We start from the raw sequence: 19,752 nt of genomic DNA, 5'->3' as shown, positions 1-19,752 counted from the left end.
ACTTACTGGGCTGTTTGAGACTGAAAGACTCCATCAGACTATTGCCCTGAGATACACTTCAAATCCTGAACTAAAGAAAACTCCTGAGCTCACTTTATAGTTAAATTAAAAATTGGTTAAAAAAGTAAAGAATATCAATCTATAAATCTGTAAGCACTGTATTCCTTTATAAAATCTCCAATATGAGACTGAATGATCAAACATTATCTTAAAATAAAGATGAAAATTCAAAGGGGCAAGGAAACTAGATCACTGGAAATAGAACAGCCAGAACAGAAATAATGAAAATGTTCATGCACTGAGAAGTGTAACCAAGTCACTGAATAACTTATGCAGAAATTGTTGAAGCAGAAATAAAACTGCTATATAAACCTTCACAGAGAATACAATAAGATATTATTTAGACAAAAAAGAGAGAAAAAATGAGAAATCATCTGAGGATGTTCTGAGAAGAATGTGTAACAATACAAATTCAAATCAAACTCCTTGCCGTGGAGTCAATTCCAGTTCATAGCAAGCCAGAGTAGAACTGCCCCATAAAGTTATCAAGGTGGTAAATCTTTGCAGAAGTAGATTGTGACATCTTTCTCCTGAGGATCACCTGGAAGTTTCAAACTAACATTCTCTGAGATAGCAGCCATGCATTTAACCACTGCTCCACCAGGGCTTCTCAGGTAGCAACGTAGAACCTACACACACACACACACAAAAAATTCTCAGGTAGCAATGTAGAACCTACACACACACACAAAAATAAGGTAAGAAATGAAATGGATAAATCCTCTATCTTCCTACTATTTCCCACTGTTGGATACTATGCAAACGTGTTTTCTAAAATAAGATGGGAGATTTATTATTGCCAGTTTCAAATTCCAACTTAGTGAAATATATCTTTCTTACATCCTATTACCAAAAATTAAAACCTTTATTAACCAACCAAACATCTAGATAAAATATATGATTAGTGGATTATTATGCATTCTTGTTGTTCTTGGTGTTACTGAGTCAATTTCAATTTATAGTGACCTCATGTAGCAGAGGACAGTTGCTCCATAAAGTTTTATTAAGCTGAAATCTTTAGGGAAACAAGGAGCTCTGGCAGTGAAGTGGGTAAGGTATTTGGTTGTAAACCAGAAAGTTGGCTATTCAAACCCACCAGCTTTTCTGCAGAAGGAAGATGAAGCAATTTACTTCCATACAGATTTACAGCCTTGGAAACTCAATGGGTTTCTCTATGAGTCAGAATTGACTTGAGGTAATCTTTATGGGAATGGATCTTCAGATCTTTCTCATATGGAGTCACTGGGAGAGTTCAAACCACCAACCTTTTGTCTAACAGATGAGTGTTTAACCATTGTACCACTACAGCTCCAAATTGTGATTTAATGGGTTAATAACCCATTTATTTAAGTATTTCAATGACTTAACTCAACTAATAATAACTTTAGACATTTTAAAAAGATTTCAAAGATGGATTTTGTTGAGGGAGATAAACCCAATCAACTAGTATCACATGACTTGGTAACATATTTACTTTTATGATTTGTATATTGATTATGATAATGATGATGTTTCTATCTTTTCAGTCAATGCAATCAACAACTCTAATATCTGTAATAAAAAAAAAAAAATCCTCAAAATTACTATATAAATTCAGTACTAACTTTGGGTATGGCCATGGGATTTTAGATCTAGCAGAGACCGCTTGTATTATTTTTCTCAATTTTATAGGTTTAATATGAAATAAAATATGCTAAAGTACTAATATAGTTTCTGACATATAATGATGTATCCATATATATTAGGAAATGTAGAATCTGAGGAAACTGAAAATTAAAATAACACAATTAATGTCTTAAGTTTACAGTCTACATGATGGAAACCTAGAGGAAATGTCTTCTAGACATTTGCTGCAATATTTTGCTACATTTTGCTGCATTCAATTAGCAAAAATGCTATTATTTCCTCCTTCATTTTCCATATGTTGTTGAATGGTCTTGATATATTTACTAATACTGCTAAGTTTTTGAGTACCAAATGTCTTCCATAATGAGCAAAAATCATTGCTTTCAAAAATTATATTTCAGTTTTTCTAATAGTCTTCACACTTAACCTAATTATAGTGAAATATTTTAAATGTTGCATGAAAAGACAAAAATCCATAAATATAGCACTTTATGTATTATTATTTATTTTAAGATTTAATTATTATTCTATGAACTTGTTCTTGCTCTGCCATACTTTTAGATAAAAGTAAGCTCAGAGTTTTAACATTAACTTGATATTTCCAGTCACTTCAATCCATAGGTCAGCAACTTTTTTGCTTATGTGGCAGGATATAAAAACAAAGATTAAATAAAATGGAAAGAAGAAAAAGGAAAGATAGGGGAAAGAAATAAAAATTGTTATGTATACTTCAGATATTTAATAAATTTTTATTGAGAATTTGCTATGAACAAAACTCTGTGCTAAATGTTATGGATGCCAAATGAATGAGACACATGGACATATGCACACATATAATGTATGTATTTATTGTGTGTATAAGTGTTTGCGTGTATATATTCACTCCTCACTAATAAACATGGTTAACTTTCAAAGACTAGGTTTTCACACAAAAATTGGCATTATATGAAAATGGAGGATGACCACATCAGATCATAAAATGAAGAATGATTACATCATTATATAATTGCCAAACCACTGAGAACCTTGGCCTAGCCAACTTGACACATAACCTTAACCATTACAGCCAGCATTACTCTCACCTCACACCTCAGCATTCATTACTGAAAGACATATGTCATTAAAACATAAAATAGTTGAATATTGGAGTTTTTGCTATTGTTATAAATGTGAAATGTGTATATTGATCGATAGATAGATAGATAGATAGATACAGGAGCTCTGGTAGCATAGTGCCTAAGGCACTTGACTGCTAACCAGAGGGCTGGTAGTTCAAACCCACCAGACACTCCTCAGAGAGAAGGTTGGTATATCTACTTCCCTAGTGATACTGCCTGGGAAACACAAGGAGGGGTCGCTATGAGTCGGGTCTGACTCGATGGCACATAACAACAATATATATATAGATAGATAGATAGATAGATAGATAGATATACCAAAAAAAAAAAATCAAAATGGTAATTAAAAACAGTTGCAACATTACTTTGACAGGGAACAACCAGAAATTCAATCTGGATTCAGAAGAGGACACGGAATGAGAGATATCATTACTGATGTCGGATGGACCTTGGCTGAAAGCAGAGAATACCATATATATGCTTACCTGTGTGTTATTGACTATGCAAAGGCATTTGACTGTGTGGATTATAATGGATTATGGATAACATTGCAAAAAAATGTGAATTTCTGAGCACTTAATTGTGCTTATGCAGAATTTGTACATAGACCAAGACAGTTATTTAGACAGAAAAAGGGGATACTGGGATACTATGTGGTTTAAAATCAGAAAATCTGTGTGTCAGGGTTGTATGCATTCACCACACTTATTCAATCTCTATGCTGAGTAAATAATCCAAGAAGCTGTGCCCCATGACAGAGAATATGGCATCAAGATTGTAGAAAGACAGATTAATAATCTGCAATATGCAGATGACAAAACATCGTTTACTGAAAGTGAAGAAGACTTGAAGCATTTAATGATGAAGATCAAAGATGTTCAATATGAATTACACTTCAGCATAAAGAAAGCAAAATCACACAATTGGACCAATAACAAACATCATGATAAATGGAAAAAAAAAAATGAAGTTGAATCCATCCATAATCAATGCCCATGGAAACAGCAGTCAAGAAATTAAATGACATACTGCATTGGATAAATCTACTGCAAGAGACTCTTTAAGATGTTATAGAGCAAAAAATGTCACTTTGATGTCTATGGTATGCTTCACTCAAGCCAAAGTATCTTCAGTCACTTCATATGCATGTAAAAACTAGACAATGAATAGCAAAAACTGAAGAACTGATTCATGCTAATGATGGTGTTGGCAAAGAACATTGAATATACAATGGACTGCCAGAAGAATGAACAAATCTATCTTGGAAGAAGTACACCCAGAATGTTCCTTAGAAGTGAGAATGGTAAATCTTTATCTCATGTACTTTGGATAAGTTATCAGGAGGCACCAGACCCTAGAAAAGGAGGTAATTCTTGGTAAAGTAAATGGTCATCAAGAAAGAGGAAGACCCTCAGTGAGATGGACAGGCACAGTGGCTATAACAAAGGGCTGAAATATAGCAACAACTGTGAGGAGGGTGCCAGGTCAAGCAATGTTTTGTTCTGTTGTACATAGGATCGCTAGGAGTCAGAATCAGTTTGAGGTTAATCCCATCAGGCTCACGTTTTAGGGCACCTTATATATATGTTGTTGTTGTTGTTGCTGTTAAGGTGCCCTAAAATATGAATGAGCCTGATGGGATTTAATTATGGCATAAATTCCCTTTCAAAACATAGCCCAGATTCACAAAATATTTCAAAGCAATTCAGTACTTTAATTGTATCACTCAAATGACATAAAAAATAATTCACTCAAGAGCTAAAGCAACACTTCTTAAAACTTACTCCCATTACTCTGACTCCAAGTTTACTGTTGTACCTAAGTATTTACCAGAATATTTGAAAATCTATGTTCACATAAAATCTTTTCCATGAATATTTATTTAGCTTTGGTCATAATCACCAGACTATGTTACAATCATGCCATGGAATAATATTTAGCAACAAAAAGAAATGAGTTATCAAGCTATTCAAAATCATGGATAAATCTTACACAAATGCTTATTGCTAAGTGAAAGACAGTTTGAGAAGCCAATGTATTTTATGATTCCATTTATATGGCATTTTGTAAAAGACAACACAATAAAAACAATAAACATCATGATTGTCAGAGGTTTTGGCAGAAAGGTGTTAAATGGTTGAAGCACAGAATTTTATGTAATTTTTTTATAACAGTGAAACTATTCTGTATGATACTGTAATGGTGGATACATGATACTATATTTGCCATAATCCTCAGAAATTTACAGCACAAAAAATAAACTTTAATATATTCAATTTTATAAAATTTATTTGGGAGATTGGGGGATTATAGGGTGGAATCCAGACTGTAACAAAATAATCTAATTCTATTACAAATGAAATACTGAAAAGGGTGAGGAGAAAAGGTATTAGTCTAAGTTACTTAGGAAATGAATGGAAGCAACATTAATGGCAAAAGGAACTGAACATAAGTATTTTTACTCTGGTTGATAAAGCTGTAGCCAGTAGGAGGAAAAACTAGCAGCTTCAAAACCAGTACACATGTATCCTTGTATTGAACAATTAAGTAAGTGGTTGGTAGATAGATAGAGCCAGGTTTCTCACAACTGGAGTGAGAAATTACACAGAAACAAGTAGAGAACATTAGAAGGATCCAAGCAATACTGGACTAGAGTTGGAGATATCAGTATGAACTTATGTTTAGTATGTTGTTGTTGTTATGTGCCATGGAGTTGGACCCAGCTCATAGCAACCCCTCCTTGGGTTTCCGAGGCAGTATCACTATGGAAGTAGATTGCCCAAACTTCTTTCCAAGGAGTTGCTGGTGGGTTTGATAGCAGTCAAGTGCCTTAGGCACTATGCTAGCAGAGCTCCCTATGTTTAGTATAATATGATAAAAATTGATACAGATACAAATAGTTCTACATATGCATATAACCCACCCACTGCCATTGAGTTAATTCCGACTCATAGTGACACCCATTGGGTTTCCAAGGTGGTAAGTCTTTGTAAAAGCAAACTCCTTCATCTTTCTCCAGTGGAGCAGCTGATGAGTTGGAAGCATTGAACTTCTGGTTAGCAACCGAATGTATTTACCACCACACCAGAGCTCCTTTGAGTAAGTATATACACATATTTTCTTGCTAAAAGTAAATACACCCTAGAACCAATTGGTATTCCTAGGGCCAAACTGGTTAGTAATACTTTTCCCCAATGAAAGGAAAAAGGGACCTTGGAGAAATTACTGCTTTTAGGGCTGGGCAAGAAATATGCAAGATGATCCCAGAACATTTTTTACTGCCAAGAAGTAAGGAAGTAATCAATCAATAAATAAAATGCCTAAAGGTAAGGTTATGTCAAAGGGATACAGAGATAAAATGAAACAGTTCCTAATGATCAAAGCTGGGACAATTTGAAAAAAAAAAAAAAAAAAAGTGGAAGTATTATTTTATTATAAGCCAAAGTATAAAATAGTATATATGAGTCAATACTTAAATAAATAATTGAATAATTAAATAAATGAGGGAAAAGAAACAAATCTCCCCTACAGAAGAGTTCCAGTCATTTAAGTAGATATTCCACCCTAAAAGATGTGGAGTGTAAATTTTCGTTCCTCAAATGCGAGTTGTGCACAGTGACTTTCTTCCAAGGAATACAATGTAGAAAAGGGGTAAAATTATAAATTTATAGCGAGAACCCTGACAAGAATTATCTCTGCCAGGTGATTAAGGTTACTCTCTGGAGTGATGTCATGTTGATAGTATGTGCCCTTGATATTACATGATGAAAATGGCACTTTGCCTCTGTGGTCTTCCTCTAAAGAAAGCATAACCCCTATCCAATCATGAACAAAACATTCAACAAATCACAATTGAGTAACATTTTACGTAATACCCAACCAGCACTCCTCAAAACTGTCAATAACATCAAAAACAAAAAAATAATGAGAAACTGTCACTGCCAAAGAAGCTCAGAGACATGATGATTAAATGTAACGTGATATCCTTCCTTTGAACACTTTCTTGTGGTGTTCAGCTTCTTCCTCACTGCAATCTTATCTGCTGCTGATCTTCACTTTCTGCCTGACTTCCCTAGGAACTTCAGGCTCCAGCATCAATCAGATGCTGAGATAGACTTGCAGGGACTATTTTGCCAGCCTCCAAAATTGTACAAGTCAATCCTCTGTGAAAAAATGCACACAGACACGTATTGTTCCTATTGATTCTGCTTCCTATGGTTGACCTTGCTTGATACAAGCAGTGATCCCAATATGAAACAAAAAGAATTATCAGTGTTACAGAGGAAATCAGGATAAGATTCCTCATGAAATTATTTTAAAATGTTACTTAAAAAACATATATATGTGTAGAACAGACCCTTCAGTGTTTTGAAAGCAAAAGAAGAAGAGATTTTAAATGTCAATAATGTCATATGCATCACGTGACTCTAAAAGGTAGAAAAAGGATAATGTCTGTTGGATGTACCAATTCTGAATATCACTCTGGACTTTAGGAAAGAAATTTCAGTAGATGTTTGTAAGGATTGCAGTCTGTTTGAAGAGTAAACAGAGGGAGAGAAAGTGGTGCTTGCAAATGTGCATATCCTTTTCAGGAAAATGAGTCAATTTAGATGGGGTTCAGGATATTCTTTAAAAAAAAAAGGAGGGGGATAGTTGTGTATGTATAGACTAAATGGAAAAGAAAATCATGTAAAGAGTATTGAATGTATGAGAAAAGGTACATGTCATATAATATTCCAGAGGAAGCAGTATAAAATTAAATCTGAGACTACAGAGATTGACCTTCCCAGAAAGGACAATCCACCCTCTGTCATTCATGGTAAGGCATGTTATTAATAAGGAAGACAAAAGAGAAAAAAAGTGTTCCACATAGGGAGAGTCTAGTGTCCCACCAAAAGTGCCTCTAAGTCATAGGAAAGATTCTGTACTTTGTTCCAAGACCTGCCTCAGTGCAATCACGAATCATAATAGTTTTTTCCACTGTATTTGCACATAAGTAAAATCAAGTGAAAATGAATACTAAGGTCAGCTAAAAAAAGATGAAAAATGCAATAATGAATGTACAGTAAGGGGGCATGTTCAGGCCCACCAACTTTTCCTTAATCAGGTTGATTAATACTGATTAGAAAAATAACTTCCCATCTTCCCCTTCTCTAACCCCTTGTCATCAGGCAGGAGGGAAAATCAAGATATAGGACTTCATGCTTTCTCTAATTAAATTAAATGACTTTGTTCTTCAAAAGATGTCTGTTAAAGACTGTATTTGTGTTTTGTACTTAAGATGTTATGAAGATTAATGTAGAAATTATTTACAAAATGGACTGGCAGGAATCAGAGTTATTTGTTATCCTTCTGATTCTGTGGAAGAACAGAAAAGCCTAAAATCCTGACCCTGGTTACTATTTTGCTCACATCATCTCATTTTGCCACAATATTCCACTCAGATAGGCATTATCTATATTTTGTAGAAAAGAAAAGAGAGGTTCAGAAATGCTAAATAATTACTTACAAACATAGTTCTTTAATTACCTGAACAAAGATTTGTATTCCTATCTAATCCAAAAATCAGTTTCTTAATCACTACAGCATAGTACAAAAATTGCTGACAATGCAATAAAACAGAGGTTAGAAAGGAGCAAAAAGTTTTTGAGGAGACTATGCAGGAAATGTCTGTTCATGGTGTTTGTTGTTGTTGTTAGGTGCCTAAGTATGTTCTGACTCATATCAACCCTACATACAATAGAATGAAACTTTGTCCGATCCTGCACCATCCTCAGAACTATTGTGATGTTTGAGCCCACTGATGCAGCCACTGTGTCAATCTATGCCATTGAGGGTCTTCTTTTTTTTGCTGACCCTCTTCTTTATTAAGCATGATATCCTTCTCCAGGGACTGATCACTCCTGATAACATGTCCAAAGTATATGAGAGGAAGTCTCATTATCCGTGCTTCCAAAGAGCTTCCCAGCTGCACTTCCTCCAAGATAAATTGGTCATGTTTTCGGAAGTCCATGGTATATTTAATATTCCTTGCCAAGATCAAAATTCAAGTGCATCAATTATTCTTCAATCTTCCTTATTATTTGTCCAGCTTTCACCTGCATATGAGGCAATTGAAAATATCATGGGTTAGATCAGGCTCATCTTAGTCCTCAAAGGGATATTTTTGCTTTCTAACACATCAGAAAGGTCTTTTGCAGCAGATTTGCCCACATTATATAGTAAAATGAAATTACTGACAACTTCAATATTTTCTTATTGGCCTAGTTGTGAGGATTTATGTTTTCTGTATGTTAAGGTATAATTGATACTGAAGGCTGTAGTTTTTTTTTAACTTCACCAAAAAATATTTCAAGTCTTCTTCACTTTCAGCAAACGTTGTCCTATCATCTGCATATCACAGGTTAATGAATGTTCTTTCAATCCTGATGCTGTTTTCTTCCTCATATAGTTTGGCTTCTTATTTTCTCAGCATATATGTTTCTCAGCATTTCTCAAGCTAAAAGAACTGAGGAAAAAAATTAAGCCTCAAATTGAAATACTGAAAGATTCTATGGGTAAAACATTGAATGATACAGGAAATATCAAACAAAAATGAAAGAAATACACAGAGTCACTACACCAAAAAGAATTTGTACATTGAGGAAGAGAAAGACATAGAGAGGTACGTGGGAAGTACAGACAACAGACAACAAAGATGAACCCTTTTGTGCATATAGTATGGCGTGGTCAGTAAAGGAAAACACAGATATATGGGTGGATAGATGGGTAGACAGGCTGAAATATTAGGTATGTATAAGAAGTGAAGAGTGCACCCAAGAACATGTATAGGGTTGGCAGACAGTGGTCCAATAACTTTATGTGTATGATCTGAATTCCCAAGTGTATAATGAGGCTGACAAGGGGTAAGGTTGCAGTCACTGCTTGGTCACAACCAGCTACCCAGAGGGACAGAGTAGCTGAACCTGTGGGCTCGGGACCATAGTCACAGAGGACATCCAGCTCAATTGGCATAACATACTACAGAAAACATTGTTCCACTTCCTACTGTGGCAAGTAGTGACTGAGATCTTAAAAGCTTGCAAGCTGCCATCTAGATACAATGATAGGTCTCTCCTCGTCCAGAGCCAAGAAGAATGAAGAAAGCCAAAAATTCATGGAAACAATTAGTCCTAGGGACTGGTACACCATCCTATCTGCAGCCTATATGACTATGAGATCAGAAGAAATAGATGGTGCTCGTCTACTACTGTCAACCACTTGGAAGAGGATCTTTGTAGGAGATCCTGGATAGACAGGGAGAACAATGTGGAACAAAACTCAAAATCATTTGGGAAAAAAAAAAGAAAGGAAACAGGTTTGATGGCTGAGGGAGCCTGGTGGAACCACTGAGACTATGGCCCCTAGCTGCCCTTCAGGTCTGGAATTGAATGCACACCTGTGGCTTCCAGCCAAACAATAGACAGGCGTATCAGTTGAGCATTTACCTGAGGTAAATAAACTCCTTGGAGAGAATAAGCATAAGAGAAAGAAGGGCTGCTCAGGCACAGGGAGACAGCTCAAGGGGTAGGAGTGCATGGAGAGATGAACACAGGGAAGAGTTCATCAATAGGAAGTGGGAGGGGAGATTTTGCATTGTGCTAAATTGTGGTCAATGTCCTCATACAAAGTGTATGTAAACTTCTATATGGAAAGTGTATTTGCTCTGTAAATTTTCACCCAAATCACAATTAAAAAAAAAAAAAAAGAAGAAGAAGAATTGGTAGATGATCATCCATTTCAGGAGGTGGCATATGATCAAGAACCAATGGTATTGAAGGAAGAAGTCTAAGCTGCATTGAAGGAACTGGTGAAAAACTAGCCTCCAGGAATTCAGTGGGAATACCAATTGAGATGTTTCAACAAATGGAAGCACCACAGGAGGCACTCACTCGGTTATGTTAAGAGATTTGAAAGACAACTACCTGGCCAACTGACTGGAAGAGATACACATCTGTACCCATTCCAAAGAAAGGGGATCCCACAGACTGTGAGTTTCCAGACTGTGGAAATTATCAAACAATATCAGTAATATCACATGCAGGTAAAATCTTACTGAATATAATTCCAAAATGGTTGCAGCAGTATATTGATAGAGAACTTCCAGAAATGCAAGCTGGATTCAGAAGAGGACATGGAATGAGGGATGTCATTACTGATGTCAGATGGATCTTAACTGAAAGCAAAGAATACCAGAAAGATGTCTACTCATGTTTTATTGCCTGTGCAATAGCATTTGATTGTGTGAATAATAAAAAATTATGGATAACATTGAGAAGAATGGGAATTCCAGAACACTTCATTTTGTTCATGAAGAAACTATACATAGACCAGGAGGCTGTTGTTTGAACAGAACAAGGGGACACTGAATGGTTTAAAATCAAGAAGGGAGTGTGTCAGGGTTGTATCCTTTCACCACGCTTATTCAATCTATATGCTGAACAAATAATCTGAGAAGTTGGACTGTCTGAAGAAAGTACCATCAGAGTTGGAGGAAGGCTCATTAGCAACCTGAGATATGCAGATGACACAACTTTGGGTTATGGTGCTGGCAAAGAATACTGAAAGTATCATGGATTGCTAAAAGAACTAACAAATCCATCCTGGAAGAAGTGTTGCCAGAATGCTCCTAGGAGGACAGAATGGCTAGACATCATCTCACCTACTTTGGTCAAGTTGTCAGAAGAACCATTCCCTAGAGAAGGATATCATGCTTGGTAAAGTGGAGGGTCAACTAAAAAGGGGAAGGTCCTCAACAAGATGGTTTGACACAGTGGCTGCAACTATGGGCTCAGGTATAGTGGGGATCATGGGGCTGGCACAGGCAGGCAGTGTTTTGTTATGTTGTACATAAGGTCACTTTGAGTCACAGATGATGCAATGACACCTAACAACAGCAATATAAGTTTATAAATATGGTGAAAGGATACAACCCAGACACACAGCTTTCCTCATTTAAAAGCACACAGTATCCCTTTATTCTGTTTCATAGACTGCTTCTTGATCTATTTATAAGCTCCACATGAATACATTTAAGGGTCTGGAATTCCCATTTTTCATAATGATATCAATACTTTGTTGTTATCCACACAATCAAATGCCTTTATGTTGTCAATATAACACAGGTAAATAACTTTCTGGTATTCTCTACTTTCAGCCAAGATCCATCTAACATCAGTAATGATATCCTCCATTCCATGTACTCTTCTAAATCTGGTTTGAATTTCTGGAAGTTCCCTGACAATGTACTGCTGACAGTTTTTGAGTTATCTTCAGCAAAATTTCAGTTGCATGTGATATTAAAGATATTGTTCAATAATCTCTGCATTTTACTGGATCACCTTTTTTGGAAGGAGAAAAAAATACAGATTTCCTCCTGTTGTTTGTCCAGGTAGCTGTCTTCCAAATTTCTTGACATAGATGAGTGAGAACTTTCAGCATTGCATCCATTTGTTGAAACATCTCAACTGGTATTGTCAATTCTTGGAACCTTGTTTTTCACCAAAGCATTCAATAGAGGTAGGTGAGAGGGAGAATTAAGGGAGAGGTACATCAAAAATTTAGAAAGATGCCAAGCTACTCACTAAACAGTTTCAAAGACAAGACTGAATTTTTAATACACAACTAGTAATCATTCCTAATACATACATTTCTTGGAATTTTGTTTTTCAGTGAACATGTAAATATTTCTCTAGAAAGATAGAAGTCATCTTAATCTGTATAAAACAAAAACTAAACTCACTGCCATCGAGTTGAATCTGACTCATAGTGATACCTCCTTGGGTTTCCAAAGACAGTATCTCTAAGGAAGTAGATTTCTCAGTCTTCCTTTTCTAGGATTGGGTGGTGGGTTTGAACCACCAGCCTTCTGATTAGCGGTCAAATGCCTTAGACACTGTGCCACCAAAGCTCCCCCTTAATCTGTATATACCTGTTATATTCATATCAGCCAATAGCCCATTTGTGATAAAATCAGTTCCTAATTGGGTTGTTCTCATTTTATATTTTAATTAGTACTCAAAATAGTAAACTTATTGCAAAGGCACCAACTCCCATCTCCTGTGACCATTAAAGAACTAAACTAAATAGGAAAAATAAGTCTTTGGTACATTCCTCTAGCATCTCTCCTGGGACAAAGCTTATTTTCTAATGGTTCACAGCCTACACCCAGCAGATCCCAGAGATTTTCTAGTCATCTCTCAGAGGAGTTCAGAAACGAAAGAGTAAGTTGAAATGCTAACTATTGTTTTTCTTCTGAGGCACAGGAGATGGAAAGGAAGTAGAAATAATATGAGAGTGTGGTACTTCAGTGGTAGAATATACACCTTCCATGTGGGACACTCAGGTTCAATTCTCAGGCAATGCAGCTGAAGTGCAGCCATCACTTGTCTGTCAGTATTTGCTATGAAGTTGAACAGTTTACAGGAAAGCTTCCAAATTAAGATAGATTGGGATGAAAGGTTTGCCAAACTACTTCCAATAATCAGCCAGTGAATCACAATAGTCTGATTCCCTTGAGTCAGAGGTCAACTTGATGTCAGGTAAGAACAAAGAAGTAAAATAGTGCATATGAGAATAATGAAAAAATACACGATAATTAATCACTCTTCTTCAATGTTTTTACTCCCTTTCTAAACCAGTTAACACTGTTAAACTCTGCCACTATTTCATTAAATTTATAACCACATACATAAACACACACTCTAACATACATATACACACAGGTGGCATGATTGCCATTGCAATAACTCCTTAAAAGATCATCAGTAGATCTGCAACCAGTAGGATCTTAAAATAACTTCAAAACTATTACTCTATTAGCTATTGAGAGGTTCATATAATATGCATAGAGCACATAAGAAACTACCACACAAGGGGTTTGCCTGGTTTGCAAACACACAATATAATGTGCACATTATTTGTGTAGATATGGTCATCTTTTGTGTATCATAGAAATGTGAGTTATGTTTACTTTATAATTTGAGTCATAAGACTAATTTTTGGAATGTTTAGAAATCCTCTTGTCTCTGAAAAAGTCTTTGGTAATGAAATAGCAATTCATGAACCTTTTTGCAGTAACTTGTTAGCAATTCATCAGTCCTATTCCCCTTTGTTCAGGGCACATATCTGAACTGTACTTCCCAGCCCTTCTTGCAGTAAAATGTGGCTATTTGTAATAGATCTTCTTACTGAGATCTGACTGGAAGTGATGTGTGTCATTCCCAAGTCAAAGAGGTTAAATAGCATGTGCATCTTCTCTACTGGGTCTTTGCATCCATCTGGCTTTATGCAGATGAAATGTTGACCTTGGAAACCACATGTGAAAAGCAGCAAAGCCTTAACATGTAAGGACCTTGAATACTTGAATTATCATCAATCACAATTACTTGTTTTGATATTCTAAGCAAGAAATAAACATTTAACATGTTTGGTTTTTGATGTTCAGAGTCTATTTATTTCTGAGATAACTTCAGAAAGAGTTGGATGAGTTGTAAGGAAAATTTATAGAGAACACAAAGAGTGTAGGATTTAGGACCCTAAATGTTTAAAAAAAAAAAAAAAGAAAGAAAGAAAGAAAAAAAGATATCAAAGAGCAGAAAATAAAAATTCTTTGAGCAAGAATGGTCAATTTAGATTTTTTAGTTAAATGAAGAAGCTTAGCCTTGAGGAACAGCTCATATTGATGATCATCCTGAGCTTCAAGTTGCTCTCACTAATTACATAGGAATTTATGGTGATTTCTTAGGATAGAAATAAGTGTGTTCTATACTTATAATCGGAAGGAAGGTTGGGCAATCCTACTTCCGTAGTGATACTGCCTCGGAAACCCAAGGAGGGGTTGCTATGAGTCAGGGCTGACTCGACTGCACATAACAACAACAACAACATACTTATAATATATATAGGAGCTCTGGTAGCATAGTGCCTAAGGCACTTGACTGCTAACCAGAAGGCTGATGGTTTAAACCCACCAGCCACTCCTCGGAAGGAAGGCTGAGCAATCTACTTCTGTGGTGATACCCCCTCGGAAACCCAAGGAGGGGTCACTATGAGTTGGGTCCACTCAACGGCACATAACAACAACAAATATATATATATATACACAAACACAGAGATGGAAGAATGAACCCATATGTATCAGAGTAGAACTGTGCTCCATAGGGTTTTCAGTGGCTGATTTTTAAGGAGATAACCAGATTTTTATTTTAAGGAAGGTCTGAGTAGATTCTAACCTCTAATCTTCAGTTAGCAGCCAAGTATCTTAATTTCTACCACTCAAGGAGTCAATTGATTTGAAGACAATTGTTACACAGGCATATATTGTGCTTCACTGCCGAGGTCCAGCCTCAGCTGTGGGTCTCTGGAGGGAGAGGTAGTGTTGGCGAGATGAAGGAGACACACACAAGATGAAGAGGTGCCCCACATAATGAGGTGGCCTTCTTTATTTTATACTATATTGCAGATCACATGAGATAATGACAAAGCAAAATGACAAACCCACAATTCCGGGTACATTCTTGAATCAATTCCTGGCTATGTGCTATTAACTTTACAATAACAACTATGTTTATCACACTTTATGAATTACTTGTGTTCCTGTTTACTGGGAACATCCCAGAACATTCCCTTAATCTAGAACATCTTATTTCCAAGTAAATACAAGTTTAATCCTGTTATAATTAACTATATCCAAAACTTATAAAACTATTATTGAACTTATAAACTAGACTTACGTCTTGTCTTATCTGACTTATCTATCATTAACATTATATGAGTAAAATGTGCTAGACAATAGGGTTAACTAAGGAAATGGTCAGGGTGAAGAAAACAACATGGGGCCAGAACATGTGACTCAACCTTGTGGTTGGCACCATTCTCTAAATTACCACCAGCCTGGGGGTGCAGATGGGTCTACATAGTCCATCAACATATACTTGTGGCCTTATAATTTCTTAAAGTAACTGTTCCATTGCTTGATTATTTATCTGTGCAGTAGTTTTATACCTAGGCCCTGATTGTTTTAATCTCTCTAAGAAAGTTGTTGTTGTTGTTTACTTTCAAGTCAGACCCAACTCATAGCGACCTCTCCTTGGGTTTCCAAGGCAGTATCACTATGGAAGTAAATTGCCCCATTTTCCTCCCGAGGAGTGGCTGGTGGGTTTGAACCGCCAGCCCTCTGGCTAGCAGTCAAGTGCCTTAGGCACTATGCTACCAGAGCTCCTCTCTAAGAAAGGGAGAGAGTTAAAAGGAACTCTTTTTCCATCTTAACCACACCATTCTTTTACCTTCTATGTATGCCCCAGTATAAGGAAGAGGAAGGTCAGGCCATCAAGGTTTAGGCTTCCCTCCCTGAGGAGGATACCAAAATCTACCATTAATTCTATAAGCTACATTAGCAGGAGGCTTAACTGTAGGAGGCAGCCACTTAGGCCAAGGTTTCTTCCTATGAGGAGTAATCCCTTTTCTATGTTGTGCTGCAGGGGTTGGTATCGTAGGAGATTGAGTAGCCATGAGATCTTTCCACCAATGTGAATTCTCAATGTCTTTAGGATTCCCAGGGGCTTTTCTAGCTCTGGATCATCATGGGGATTTCTAGGAAAACCAGGGTTTTTGGAATTGGAATCAAAGAGTCATCTGGAAGGCGGCCTGATTCATGGGAAACATGAAAATCAGTTTTGGACCCTCTGGGATGAACTAGAAGGAGCATGATCACCATAAAGATTATTGTAGCAATTAAGATAACAGATCAGAATACAACTGAACCTAAAAAGTAGAATTGGCTTCCTCCCAAGACTCTTGACAGCTGGAGCTTTGTCAAGGAGCAGTGGTAGAGGTCTGGGCATCGCCACTTCACTTTATTGGGCTTCACTTTATTTCTTTACAAATTGAAGGTTTGTGGCAACCCTGCATCAAGCAAGTCTGTAGGTGTCATTTTTCCAATAGCATGTGCTCACAATATTTCTGTATTGCATTTTAGTAATTCTCACAATGTTCCGAACATCTTCATAAAGCTCCTGCACACTTAATAGACTATAGTATAAATATAACATTTATAAGCACTGGGAAAAGGAAAAACAAAACAAAACAAAACAAAACACTTGTGGCTTGCTTTGTTGTGATATTTGCTTTATTCCTAGGGTCTGTAACCTAACCTGCGATATCTCTGAGGTATAGTGTATGTGGAAATAGAGAAAAAAAAAAAAAAAAATGTAATAATGCAACAGATATTTTCAGAACTACTTGGGTTTCCAGATAGAGAAAACTTCCTAGTGGCTCAGCAAATAGATAAGCCTAGACTCAAATCAAGAAACATCATTGTAAATTTTTAGAACACTATGGCAAAGAGTAGACCTTGAAAACCTCCAGCAAAGAAAGATTAGGTTTTAAAGCAGATTAAAATCTATAGTAGTATTAGATTTGTTAAAAACAGTAATAAAAATAGGCAATAATAAATTAATACCTTCAAAATCTAAGAAAAAATTATTTCTAAATTAGAATTCTATATTAAGCCAAATTATCAATTTAAAATGGTAGCAGAGTAAAAAGCATTTACAGACATGAAAAATCTCAACAAAATAGCAAAAATGCATGTCATGAAGCCTTTCTCAGGGAGTTCCTGGAGGAAATTATTCCACCAAAATACGTAATAAAATAAGAAAGAAGGTGGGAATCAAGGAAACAAGTACAAGGTTAGATAAAGGTAAAGAGATACCCAAGGTTGATTCTGAAAGGAAGCCTGAGTTGACACATGTGTAACATGCCTGAAGGTCAACTACTCCAAGTTAATATGGTCAGAAGTAATAAAGTAATGCAATGGTTAAATTTTGAGTAAAGGACAAAGATGGTTACAAAAGACTTATATTCTAAATATTAAAGAATGATAAATAAACATAGATTTAATATCCAGGTGTTTTGCTTATTTTGTCTAAAATGTCAAAAGTGTCTACTAATATTTGTTCTCTTTAAACTTCATTAAATTCATTAAATCTTAACAGTAAAAATTGACATTTGAAGTCCTAATCCTTTTTAAATTAAAATAAAATTATATCAGCTATTCTCTCTTAAAAAGGAGCTCTGGTAGCATAGTGCCTAAGGCACTTGACTGCTAACCAGAAGGCTGGCGGTTCAAACCCACCAGTCACTCCTCGGACGGAAGGTTGGACAATCTACTTGCGTACCGCCTCGGAAACCCAAGGAAGGGTCGCTATGAGTCAGGGCTGATTCGATGGCACATAACAACAACAACAACATTCTCTCTTAAAAGTAAATGCACTGGTATCAGTCTCACTGTTTTGTGAGTCAGTCTTTTTCCCTAATGATTCTAATAAATACAATTCTTTCTTGCAGTGAAGTTAAGGCTGCCTTTTGGTAATTCCAAATCAGGGCTTCAAATCGATCCTTCCCTGTTCAGTCAGGGCCATTGAAGCTAAACTGGAATGGACTTGCATTTATAACATGTAGGTGCACCAGAACAATAATCAGAGTGGGAAAAATTACAGGTTGACACCTTGCTAGAAACTTAATCTCCGTCTTAGAAAATAAAGACAACAGGCATGTTGCATAGCAACCAAATCTCATGACCAGAAGAATCTGAAAGAACAGTGTCTGGATCAAAGGTGGCAGTTGACCGTGCCACTTTGAATGTGTGTTGCTCTCTACAGTCCTGGAAAAAATCTACTACATCTTATCCCATTCCAAGTCTTTGACCTGGAATATTTTCTGTTCCAGTTACCATTCTGATACACCTGTTGTTGTTGTTTGCCGTCGAGTCGCCCCGACTCACAGCGACCGACCCCTCCGTGGGTTTCCGAGGCAGTATCACTACTGAAGTAGGATCGCCCAACCTTCCTTCCGAGGAGTGGCTGGTGGGTTTGCACCGCCAGCCTTCTGGTTAGCAGTCAAATGCCTTAGGCACTATGCTACCAGAGCTCCTGATACACCTACATATTACAAATTTGGGTCTCTTCCAATTTCACTGCATTGGCCATGACTGAACTGGTTTTAGCTAGTTTGAAGCCTTGCTTCAAATATTCAACCTGTTTTCTGTGATCTAGAGTCTCCTTTATATGACTTTAAAAAATAGCTGGCATCAAATACACAACTCCCTGTATTATTTTCTTATTATTTCCCTGGAGAGTACAATCAGCATTTTAGATAATTTAGTTGGCATTAATACTTACTGATTTCAATATAAGGAACCCTAGAGGCACAGTGGTTAAGCACTGACTGCTAATTGGAAGGCAGTTGGTTTGAATTCACCAGCAGCTTTCAAAGAGAAAGATGTACCAGTTTGCTTCCATAAAGAATTACAGCCTTGAAAACACTATGGAACAGTTCTACCCTGTTCTGTAGGTTCACTATGAGTTACAATCAACTCAAAGGCAAAAAATTAAGGTTAGTTTGGTTTTAATTTCAATATCATACATAAACTCTACTCCAATATACCTTCCCCCAACAACCCTTGTGCTACTATTGTCATACAAGTTGCAGCTTTATGCACTTTATATCCATCTATATACTCTCCTAATTATTTCTATATGAATTTTCTTTTAAATCAGATAGCAGAAGAAAAAGTCCTGAACAAAAAGGTATTTCTACTGCATTTTATATTTACTTGTGTGTTGTTGTTGTTATGTGCCGTCAAGTCAGACCCGACTCATAGCGACCCCTCTTCGGTTTCCAAGGCAGTATCACTACGGAAGTAGATTGCCCCATCTTCCGTAAGGGGAGTGGCTGGTGGGTTTGAACCACCAGCCTTCTGGTTAGCAGTCAAGTGTCTTAGCCACTATGCTACCAGAGCTCCCATTTACTTGTGTTGTTGTTGTTGTTGTTGTTATTTGCCATCGAGTCGGCCCCGACTCATAGCGACCCCTCCTTGGGTTTCCGAGGCAGTATCACTACGGAAGTA

Source organism: Orycteropus afer, unplaced genomic scaffold (genome assembly GCF_000298275.1).
Source record: "Orycteropus afer afer isolate SDZICR_OR568_19922 unplaced genomic scaffold, OryAfe1.0 scaffold00391, whole genome shotgun sequence".
NCBI lineage: Eukaryota > Metazoa > Chordata > Mammalia > Tubulidentata > Orycteropodidae > Orycteropus > Orycteropus afer.
Note: the sequence above shows the minus strand (reverse complement) of the source record.